This window comes from Sardina pilchardus, chromosome 14, assembly GCF_963854185.1.
Source record: "Sardina pilchardus chromosome 14, fSarPil1.1, whole genome shotgun sequence".
Classification (NCBI taxonomy): Eukaryota; Metazoa; Chordata; class Actinopteri; order Clupeiformes; family Clupeidae; genus Sardina; species Sardina pilchardus.
Window position 1 is genome coordinate 33,727,430 of NC_085007.1, and position 13,082 is coordinate 33,740,511.

The following is a 13,082-nucleotide window of genomic DNA, read 5'->3' on the forward strand; positions in this document are numbered from 1 at the left end:
TCAGGCCGCATTTTACAGGCTACCGTGGCTTTCTAAATCAATTTTTATTCATTTAGGGAGAAGCATCTAGGGTCTAGCTACATCGGAGGCAGGGAGATAGAGAGCTATGCTGAGCAGAAAGATATTCTCCGTTTTGTGAATGTGTATGATATGTTTGCGATGTCTGCTGAAAAAAAGCTATAGGCCTATTGTTTCTACAATTTAAGCTAACGTCTACGTGAATTCGAGATTCACCATTGAGGCACACATTTGAACTGATTTGGAAAGGAGAACAGTAGTCCACTGGTCAGAGCCTCTGCCTCACATCCAAAGGATTGTTGGTTCGATCCCCGACTGGTTCATGGCGGAAGTTCTTTTAAGCAAGGCATCAATAAATATAGGCTATATTCTATTTTTTCTATTCACACAATTCACAAACATTCTGAAACGCGCATATGCGATGAAACATGATTGCGTATTCTTCCACGAGTTGCCTAAATAGCCATGCCTACAGCCTAGCTAGCCTATCTATGCACAGAGAGAGGCGGTGGGGGTGGGGAGGCAGTTAATTGTCCTCGATGCGCGGTGATGCCTGTAGTAGCCTAGCCTAGACGAGTGTATGGGGGAGGGGGAATGATCGGTTTCAAATAGGCTATGTTGCAATGGATAGTGTGTTATGTATATAGACCCCGAAGCCATTTGCTTTGAGAATAACGGCTGGCTGATGAAGTAGGCCTAGTTGGCTGGCTAGCTGGCCCAGCCAAAACCTAAATGAGGCTGCAGCCGCCAAAGCTTTCATGACTGATCATGGCAGTTGCCACTTCATGTCTACAGATGTCTATATTGTACTAGATCTCACCACACAATGTTATTGTATTGTTTTGGACAACGTTCTGCACGTTTCACTTCAATGTAGACTGCATGCGTTGTGAACAGGAAAGGAAACGGTGGAAGTCGCATCACGGACTTCTGTTTTGTTCTGTAATACCTCTATAATATCCTCTAGCCGCTATAGTATTTCTATAGCAATCTTGTAGTACTTCTGTAGTATATCCCAATTTACTATAGTATTCCTATAAGATTCCTATAAGATTCCTGCAATATTTAGTCCCAAAATACTATAAGATTCCTATAGTACTTTTTCGTAAGGGCGTAGCCTAATAACCTATCGCGTTCAATGTTGTAAATCCGTCTGTTCCAGAATATTTGGTTCATATCATCAATCTTTGGTTTTGGTGTTTGTGCAACCTGGCCCTGAAGATTTAACAAAAGTCTGACTAGACCTACGTAGGAATTAGGAAAGTATGTAAGGCGAGATCAAGATTAGGCTACGTTGTTTGCTTCTTTCCCCGTAGCAACGAGCACAATAATGATGTGGTGTGTCCAGGGAAAATCTCATGTAGCCTAATTTCTAGGCTCGTTTATTTTTCGCGTGTCTCTATGATATAATTATTTTTAGATGCAAAAAGTCTAACTGGCTTAGTCAAAGTTTGTCAGATGGCAGCTCAATTTGGCTCAGACAATTATTGGCTGGCGAAATTATTTTTCGTTAGGCTAATGGTAAACAGTATTGTGATTCATCCGTTTATTTCAGATAGTTTGTTATGAAAAACCATTAACAAAAAATAATTGTTCGTCGACGTTGAAAAACAGTCTAAGAAATCAGTCTATATAAGCTACATAATTTCGCTCATGCCAGGATGCGAACCCAGGTCTCCTACGTCGTAGTCGAGAGAGTTACCGTTGCGCCACTGAATGAATGCACCGCTACGCATTGGAAATAGATTTCTTTGTCCAGCAAATATGTAAGAAAATGCTTATACATTAGTCTGGGCTTTAAAAGATAGCCTACAAATAGAAGATAAGATACAACTATGAATGTAGGCTACGTAGGCATACGCGCCCTACGTACATAAATAGGCTGCGACGAATTTCAGCTGAAAATATTTTTACACACGTAGGCCTGCCTAAGAACAACGTCGCAGAACAACGTTTTCAAAACAAACTCGCATTTTACCACTGTAAATCGCCTCCATAGACTATGCCATGTAAATGAAAAATAGTTATTGAAATAAATCACATATATAATACATATTGCACATATACAAACTATATGTTTTATGGTAAAATATTATTATCATGCCCGACTGACAGGAAACCCTTGCGACATCTGCTGTGAGAAAAGAGAATAGCAGCCTGGACAAACATGGCCGAACGCGAGACAACATAGTGTTGTCACATAAGTGAGCGCAAAATAGCTCTAAACTAGCTTGTACCGGTGTGCTTTTGATCATGTAAAAATTCTGGGTGACAAAACACGCGTATTTAGGAAAAGTCGTGAACGTAGGGTCCTGGAATTGAATCGAGTGAAAAGATTTTTTTTTTTTTTTAATCACTGCGGTCAAATAACCGCAGCCCGGCCGTTCTAGGTATATCTAGGTCTAACCTCCACGGCGCTTCTAGTAATACGCGTCAGCGGTCAAATGACCGGCGCTTGGCGCTTCTAGTGTTAAGTCCCATAGACCGACTTTTCAAATAAATACTACGCAAATATACCAGCGATCTTATCCACCAAAAATATTTTTCAGTCTGCATACTGTAATAATCTACTAACTGTGAAAATATCAGACCCTATTTCGCCTTATTTTTTTTAAAAAAATGTAATTGCTCCTTTCACTTCATAAACGGACTACAACTTCAAGTGACGTGACTTTACCCAGAGCCCGTCTACGGAGAGCCTTGCCACTTGCTATTAAGTCCCATTTTAACGACTTTTGGTTGCAGTTCCACCAGAAGTCCACTGGGGGCGGTCGCCTGAGTGCAGAATGAATCGGAGTCTATGGAGCTAGACGGCTAAATTTGGCTCTTTCACCCAATTGTCGTTGAGAGATCTCAGATTTGATTGTAGTTTTTGCAAGTTCAACATGGGTTATAGGTCAAAAGTTGAATGAACGAGAACGAGAACCGATTTCTTACAGGTTGAGTTGTTGTTGCCCATACCACGCTAGCATTCTGCTAATGAAGCTTGAGTGTATGACGTCATTTACATTTTAAAAGACGTTTTAAAGCAAATAAGTGACTCTAAAAAATCATACACCACGCAATACGTAATTTCTTTGCATCCCCTTTCGAAAACAACATTCATATTAATTGACAAAAAATTATATTTGGAGAAAAGTGGATTTTAAGGGGTATTGCTCCATAGACCTCCATGCATTCTGCACTCCAAATGTGAGCGCCCTCATATGGAACCAGCATGGAACTGCAACCATTTCAAAACCGGAAGTGTAACGACAGTGGCAGTTCTCCCCTTATTACAGTGCATGAAAATGCACTGTACTGTTCTTCCTAGGCTTCTTATTACAGTGCATGAAAATGCACTGTACTGTTCTTCCTAGGCTTCTTCTTCTTCTTCTTCTTCTTCTTCTAACGCTTTTAATGCAGCTCCAACCGTTTGACGTAGAAACTTCATTCAAACTTTGACGCGTAGGTCTTGCTTAGGACACCCGTGCTATGTATTTTTCAACTTTGTAACTTTTATACTTTTTAAACTAGAAATTAAAAACTATTAAAAATTTTCCCATAGACTTAACATTGTGATTATGACATCATAATAGGGCAATTAGAATCTTCTGCCAGGTGGCCAGGCCAGCTGCAGCAGCTCTCTCTCTCTCTCAGGCTTTAAGCATACATTCCCTGTGAAGACTACATATACCTGTTAAACTGTTTCTTCTGTCCACAACTGTTTCAAAATAAAAGTCCTCACTGCAATAATACACTATTAAATCATTTAACCATTGAAACTACTCATCTATTTAACTGCTCAACCATTCCCACTGTCAGTTATCATCAACTATGCCTCCAGTCAACTACATGAGACCTCCGTGTACCTAGCAACCAACATAGCAACCATTAAAATTAGGCGTTTATGACCGTTTCCATAGCAACCAACATGATTTTACTACAGTAACTTCTTTATTCCTGATAGTGGCAGCCATGGATACCCTATTAACAAATGTTTCAAAATAAAAGTCCTCAGTAGCAAGTTAGCTAGTTAGCATGGTTAGCATAGTTAGCATTGTTAGCATTTTTAGCATAACTGCTAAAGAGGATTAGCTAAGTTAGCTAATCGACCTGGTTAGCATTGTTAGCATTGCTAACATTGTTAGCATTTTAAACATTTCTATTAGAAATCATTAGTTAAGTTAGCTGATCAACCTGGTTAACATTGTTAACATAGTTAGCGTTGTTAACATTTTTACCATAACTGTTAGAAATCATTAGCTAAGTAAACCAATCAACCTGGTTATCATTGTTAACATAGTTAACATTTTAACATACCTTTTAGAAATCATTAGTTAAGTTACAACTGGAATGTTTAAGCTTTAAACTGTCTACCTTCACACATCAACTCTCTTTAAACTATGCAATCACCATTTTTACCCTAGCTACACCTTAGTAGCCATATCTACATCATCTATCTATAATTTTTTTCATTTTCTTGCACTGGTAATTCCTTGGAATTGCATTTCTAGTTCTTATTATTCTTCTTCTTCTAACGCAGTTAATGCAGCTTCAACCGTTTAACGTAGAAACTTCATTCAAACGCTGTTGCGTAGGTCTTACTTACGCCATGTGGGCTTTATTTTTTTCAACTTTGTAACTTTTATACTTTTTAAACTATTAATTAATTAAAATGACAATTTCCCCATAGACTTAACATTGCTCATTATGACATCATGGCAGCAATTAGAATGTTACACCAGGTGGCCAGTCCAGGTGCAGCAGCTCTCTCTCTCTCTCAGGCTTTACACTGGCTCTCGAGACTACATTTTCTGTTCCCCTGTATCAACTGTATCAACATAAGTCTTCCTAATTCCATCCAACTTTCTATCCATTCATCTTCTTCAAACCATTCACTCATCCACCCATTCTAAACAGTCTGCCTATCAACATCAATTAGACGCTCTACATTCAACTTTTAAACAATCTACTCTGTCTCAGGCTGGCTCTCTTAAGACTAGCCAGTTAAATTGATTACACCTGTATCTGTATCCACTACTCTCAGTAGAGAGCTGTGTCTCTCCATTCTACAAAAATATAAGGCACATTCCATCCAACATTCTATCCATTCATCTTCTTCAGACCATTCACTCATCCACCCTTTAAACTGTCTATCAACATCCATTAAACAATCTGTCTATCAACATCCATTAAACTCTCTGTCTATCAACATTAATTAGACTATCTACATTCAACTTTTAAATTATTTACTCTGTCTCAGGCTTTAAGAGTACACTGGCTCTCTTAAGACTAGCCAGTTAAATTGATTACACCTGTGTCAACTACTCTGAGAGCTGTATCAGTGTCTCTCTTAACAAGAATATAAGGCACATTCAATCCAACCTTCTATCCATTCATCTTCTTCAGACCATTCACTCATCCACCCATTAAACTGTCAATCAATATCTATTAAACAATCTGCCTATCAACATCCATTAAACATTCTGTCTATCAACATTAATTAGACTATATACAACTTTTAAAGTATTTACTGTGGGTCCCTCTCAAGCAGCGTTTATATGTCCTGTTTCACTACTTCCTCTGTCCACAACTGTTTCAAAATAAAGGTCCTCACTGCAATAATACACTATTAAATCATTTAACCACTGAAACTACTCAACTATTGAACTGTTCAACCATTCTAACTGTCAGTTATCATCCACTATGCCTCCAGTCAACTACATGAAACCTCCATGTACCTAGCAACCAACATAGCAACTATTAAAATTAAGTGTTTATGACCGTTTCCATAGCAACCAACATGATTATACTGCAGTAACTTCTTGTTTCCTGATAGTGGCCACCATGGATACCCTAGCAACAAATGTTTCAAAATAAAAGTCCTCACTAGCAAGTTAGCTAGTTAGCATGGTTAGCATAGTTAGCATTGTTAGCATAGTTAGCATTTTTAGCATAACTGCAAAAAATCATCAACTAAGTTAGCTAATCAACCTGGTTAGCATTGTTAGCAAATTTAGCATTGTTAGCATAGTTAGCATTTTTAGCATTACTGCTAGAAATCATCGGTTAAGTTAACTAATCAACCTGGTTAGCATTGTTAGTAAAGTTAGCATTGCTAGCATAATAAGCATTTTTAGCGTAACTGCTAGAAATCATTAGCTAAGTTAGCTAATCAACATTTTAACATGAATAGAAATCATTAGTTAAGTTAGAACTGGAACGTTTCATCTTTAAACTGTCTACCTTCACACTATCAACTCTCTGTAAACTATGCAACCACCATGTTTACCCTAGCTACACCTTAGTAACCATATCTACATTATCTATCTATTTTTGCATTTTCATGCACTGGTAATTCCTTGGAATTGCATTTCTAGTTAGACATTCTCTGCTTTACCCTTCAATGTTACTCACCTAGCATGGTTTGTTTATTAGCCTGTTAGCTAGTTGGTTAGTTAACAATCACACTTACTGCCAGCTCTTGTGTGAGTAGGAGCACAACACAAGTTATCCCAACATAAAGGTAATTACCACGCGGTTTACATCGCCCTCTGTTATTTCAAAAATATGTAAAGCCAGTTTAGCAAATTGCCGTTTTGATCAGTTGGAGATGAAGCGCCCAAACTGGTGACGTCAAATGCTACTGTAGCTGTAGTTTGTTATCACCATGTTACAAACAAACTCAAAACAATTAAACTGATCCTAAAAAATAAAGTATGACCATTAGAAGCAATAAAGCTGACCTAAATGCATATTGAAGGCATTTATATTTGTTCTAGGGCTGGGCAACGATTACATTTTTTAATCGCGATAATCGCATGATTTCCCTGATTAATCATGATTAATCACATTATTGTACGCAAAACTCAATAACTCAACTCAAAACTGAATAATGAATTCAAAAGTAATATATAGCACATTTCTATTTTAAATGTGCTGCCATATGAACGAAAGTCTGAGTTACTTTACAGCTCATTATTTTCTGAGTAGCAACATTACTATTATAATCAATTACCAACCTGTGACTATTTAACCAAATCAACCAATGCATTGTCACTCTATGACACATTTGTAATTCTGCCCCCACTTGTGTGTGTGGTAATGATGAAGTCTAACCAGCTACATTAAAATAGATGGATATAGGGCTAACCAATTTCCTAAGGGAAACTCTGATGCTGAAATTCTTTTCAAACTTTTACTGTAAAACTAAGCAGAACAACAGAGTACATTTCAGTTATTTCCTTCAATGTTTTGTTAGAGTGCAGTCACGTAGGCTATCATTCCAAGTTACAGAACAGAAACTAATGCGTTAGCTTATGGATAATGTCTATGAGGAATCCCATAGAAATGCTAACGGTTAGCATAATCGATAAAATAGATATTTAGAGCGAACTTCAGTCCATTTACACTACAGCTTGGGCTACATAGGAAGATGTCTTGTTTACAACTGAATATTAAAATACTCAAGGCTATTGTTTTCTTTCCATACAACAACGTTACCGTGTAGGAAAAAACGACTGTTTTACTTATCAATGCCACTTGAACAAAGTATAGCCGCAAGACCAGCGCAAAACATAAACAATAGGCGTGCGTGTGACAACGTGCACCGTGAACATGTGACTTGCTCTTGCACTGCTGCAGCCAGTGGCTTCTCTCACTTCTGTTGCACATCTCCTAATTTCGTGAATGTAGGCTATGGAATTTCAATGCGTGATGAGATGAACGTGACCAGCCTGTGAGCAACAGACTTTTACAGTAGAAAATAAATAATAAAAACTGCGTTAATGCGCGATAAAATAATTATCGGCGTTAATTGATTGATGAGTTAACGTGATATTAACGCGTTAACGTGCCCAGCCCTAATTTTTTCTAAAAAGAAAATCCCATCCACTCCTGCTAGCCTCTAGGAACGCAACCAGCAGGGAGCGATGAGATTACTTTCCCTCCCTATACCTGCTGTCGTAGGATCACTTATAAGAGTCACTGCACCCTAAAATAGGTTTTTTGAGCTGTTGATTGATTGAAAATACTCATAAGTGGTGAACTGTACTATTACCAGGGTTAATATTGACAAAAATCGTGTTTCTCGACAAAAGTAACATTTCGTCTGATTTTGTATTGGAGATATTGCTCTCCCCGCATACTACAGTTTCAAACATGCCATGGCATGTTGGTCCAAAATACTATTGGAATGCTGACGTTGTCCTGCACTTCTAGTCCAACACTACGTCACCGGGTCGTCACAAATTAGGACTGAAACGCCCCAACACCTGCTACCCTGATTAGCCTACCTGTGATAAGCCAATAGCTACGTTTACATGCAACCATCGGAATGACCAATCGGATCGGTCAATGGGATCGGTGGATCCGATCGCAAAGTTTACATGGCAAGGAGTATTTTGGATGCGCGCAAGGGCGTGTCTAGGGGGAGGCTGGGGGAGGCAGTGCCTCCCCAAAGATAACCCCTGCCCCCCCTAGAGAAATGATCTGCGACGGGCAAAAAATGGAAAATGCACACCCATGCTTCTCTGTTGGATTACTCACGAAGTTCTAGTCATACTGATATATGCGTGTCACTTGTTGACAGAACACGATCTTAGCTTTTTATTAAGAACTAGTTGCTGTAAGGGTTCACGAGAAAATCAACATGAATTTAGGCTAGGCCTATACATGAAATGTAACATTATGCGCATTTTTGCAACGCGCGAAAAATGCTTAATGTACACCCATTCTTCTGTGCTGGATTACTCACGAAGTTCTAATCACACTGATATCACATGCATATCACCTTACAGAGCACGATCTTAGCTTTCCGGTGGCATTAGTTGCTGTAATAAACAGTTCTGGAGAAAATCAACCTGAATTTACAATGTAATCATTTTTACATTCAATCTCCACAACATATACCCGGTAGAATATCTCAAGCTCTTCGTTCAACCCAACACGTGGCAAACCATATCCAAATAAACGGCAGACCTTACCAAATACGAGGATATGAAGTATTCATTTGTACAACAAGCCATTCCCGAGTAGGCCTAATCCAGTTTTTAAATTGCAGCACATTTACTTAAAAATTGGTCTCCAACTTCAGTCTGTTAATAGCACCCCACAATAACCACTGCATGAATGTTGTGCTCTTCCACTCGTTTGGTTTTTGAACGTTTATTTAAACTCCTACATAGAATTACATAGAAAACATAAACATTGCTTCCACATATTTCTATGCATTATGCCTATTTTAGACTAGCCGCATATCATTACTGAAGCATAGGCCTACTCTCACGTTCTCTTAATGTGACAGGCACTCAATGACATTAAAGATCGATGTAAATCAATATGACAATTGTGTAAAATGTGATTAAAAATAAAAGAATCTATATGTAAAATTTACTTTAACTAATTAGGCTACGCATAGGCTATCATAAATAATGTAAACTTAATATGAATTTCAAAATGTTTGAAATACAAACATTGCCACCTTTTCACTGACTGTGTTAGGGGAAGTAGGCTACAGTATGCCTTGTAATGTCTTTTATCTCTACTGGTGTGGTGGCTCCCAAATCAAATCAAGAAAGAAGTCTTAACTTATTATCAATATCAAGACAATTGTGACACTAGTCTTATGTATTTTTCATTGATTATGGCTCCTGACTGATGCATGAGATAGATATAGGCTAGATACAGCGCCCTCCACAATTATTGGCACCCCTGGTTAAGATGTGTTCTTTAGCTTCTGATAAATTCATTTATTTTCCAAATAATATAGGACCACAATGAAAAAAAGCGTAAAATCCAAACTTTAATACAAGTGCATTTATTTAGAAGGGAAAAAATTCCACATTAAGAATAATTATTTTACATCAAATCATGTGTGCCACAATTATTGGCACCCCTGATGTAAATGCTTTGTACAACCCCCTTTTGCTAATAAAACAGCGCCTAATCTTGTCTTATAATGTTTCACAAGATTAGAGAAAACAGAAAGAGGGATCTTCGACCATTCCTCTTTGCACAAAATCTCCAAATCATCCAACGACCTGGGTTCTCTCCTCTGCACTCTCCTCTTCAACTCACCACACAGGTTTTCAATGGGGTTGAGGTCTGGGAACTGAGATGGCCATGGTAGGAGCTTGATACGGTGTCTGGTGAACCATTTCTGTGTAGACTTGGCCATATGTTTAGGGTCATTATCTTGCTGAAAGACCCAGTGACGATCCATCTTCAGCTTTCGGGCAGAGGCCACCAGATTTTGATTTAAAATGTCCTGGTATTTCAAAGCATTCATGATGCCATGCACCCTAACAAGGTTCCCAGGCCCTTTGGAAGAGAAACAGGCCCACAGCATCACCGATCCTCCCCCATACATCACAGTGGGCATGAGGTGCTGTTCTGCATACTCATCTTTTTGTTACGCCAGACCCACTTGCCAAAAAGCTCTAACTTTGTCTCATCTGACCAAAGCACACGGTCCCAGTTGAAGGCCCAGTACCGCTCCAGACGTTTGTGCTTATGATTTTGAGTGAGAAAGGTTGTTTTCCCTGCATGCCTCCAAAACAACTTGTTGGCATGTAGATAGTGCCTGATGGTTGTTTTGGAGACTTTGTAACCCCAAGATGCAACCATTTGATGCAATTCTGTAACAGTGAGTTTTGGAGATTTTTTTATTTCTCTTACCATCCTCCTCACTGTGCGTGGTGGCAAAATAAACATGCGTCCTCTTCCAGGCTTGTTTACCACTGTTCCAGTTGTTTTAAACTTCTTAACGATTCCTCTGACCATAGATATGGGCAGGTGTGCGAGTGGCTATTTTCTTATAGCCATTGCCTTACTTGTGAAGGTCGACACACATCTGCCTTACTTGAACAGTGTGTTCCTTTGTCTTTCCCATGTTGAAGAGAAATGGCCTCTGTGTCACGTCATATTGATAGCCCAGGGAAACAGGATGTTAAGAATTACTAATTAAATGTTCCTACATACTCTGATTGACTTTGTAAACTACTGTAGAAATGACAGAAATGACAGAAATACTTTAATTACATTTATTTCCTAGGAATTGTTAGGGGTGCCAATAATTGTGGAACAGGTGATTTTATGAAGAATAATTATTTCTTAATGTGGGATTTTTTTCCTTCTAAATAAATGCACTTATATTAAAGGTTGGATTTTACGCCTTTTTTTCATTGTGGTCCTATATTATTTGGAAAAAAAATGAATTTATTAGAAGCTAAAGAACACATCTTATATATTATATATATCTTATATTCTATTCTTAACCAGGGGTGCCAATAATTGTGGAGGGCGCTGTAGATTAGATCATCTATGATTCTGTATACCAGGGGTATTCAATTAAAATTCAAAGAGGTCCAGTTACTAAAATGTCCTCCCGGCAAAGGTCCGAATCTTAAATTGTCACTCAAAATAGTGTAGGCTACCCTGATGTTAATAAAATCAATAACGTGTGTATTTCTAGGCCTATTTAATTTATTGCTACATTTCAAGTGTTTTCAAAGTAATATGCTTGTAACATACCAAAAAGTCTTAACTTGAATGATACTTGAATGCAAAACAATACTGTAGTTGTCTTTACTAGGCCTACATTTCAAGAAAGTTAACAGACAACAGACACTGAATTATTCTGAATAGAATAAATATAAAGTGCAAGCACAACTTTGAGCAGCCTGAACTTAGGGCCTTCAAGTAGCCAAATGTAAAACATTCCGAATCTTTTGAATAAAATAAAAGTGGATCTTTAAGAAAAAAGAAAAAGAAAAAGTTATTTGCATACTGCGTTCTAGTTAGTACATTCTCTGCTAATAGTTCAGATTTATTTTCTTGTTGTTGAAGCTGACAATGGGATCTGTAACGTTTCTGCAGCCGCATTAAGCACTCATTCACAGCTGTCCCATCGCTACATGCTGTCTTGTGTTGCACCAAAATCCACGAAATCTTTAACGAACACTAATTTGCCTGTAAATGCATGCGTGATCACACGAGTAGACCTGTCATAGTTTGCTTTCAATTTGATAATTATTATCCTACTCCGCCGAGGAGGAGAGTAGCCTATGTTTTCATCGGGGTTTGCGTTTGTTTGTCTGTTTGTTAGCTCTCGGAGTGCTTTTCAAGTTTTAGCCTAGTACTTGCCCTCACTGCGGACTTCTGCGCGTACAGTAGTAGGCTACCTTTCCTCAAACGACCCGTGTTTGATCTCATAGTGACGCTAACGTCGCCACAGTTTCACAGCGCATATTCACAGCAGAACGAACGTATTCATCCGTCCATTCATCTTTAAAAGTTCGGTTTTCACCATCTATTTTTTCTTATTTTTGAGCAAGCCATTTTCTCTCATCTGCTCTCTCTCCCGCTATAGGCCTATTCTCTGTTGCTGAAAGGTAAACAATCGAGTTGATTGGCTTGGCTACGGACGATGCTCTCTGATAATATTAGGCCGACAATTTCAACGGGTCCGGACAGAACCGTCACTGGGTCCGGACCCGGACCGCGGTCCGCCATTTGGTGATGCCTGCGTATACCTATTATTGTATTGAATGTGATTTGTATCGGTCACAACGCCACTATAAATGACATTGGGAAACCCATACAGTTATATTCACCTGGTTTAACAACTACCACATGTTCATATACTATATAGTCTAGGGCCTATAATGGGCCCCGTGTGTCTACCAAGTGGCCATGCGCTAAAAGATTGTGCTGATACCTTTGCACCCATTTTTTTGTTGCCACCCCAAATAGGCCAAATGCCCCCCCAAAGATTACATCCTGGTAACCCCTCTGGATGCGCGCGTTTACATATCAGCTTCACACGCACATAGCCTGCTTGCAGTTTTGCTCCCCGAGATGGACGTGAGAGCTTATAGCCTATGACGTTTGAGGCGTGAGTTATTCCCTACTTCCAATCCTCTGCCTCTGCTTTCTTCTGTTCAAAAGCAACATCATAGGCCTAGAGTTTTGTTTCTTTTCCTTATAATTAGAATGACTAAAACGACGAAAATATAAACTAAAATTGCGTCCTCCTAACTGTGCGTTCACACCAAAAGCGTCAAAAGCTTCAAGAGCGCCGG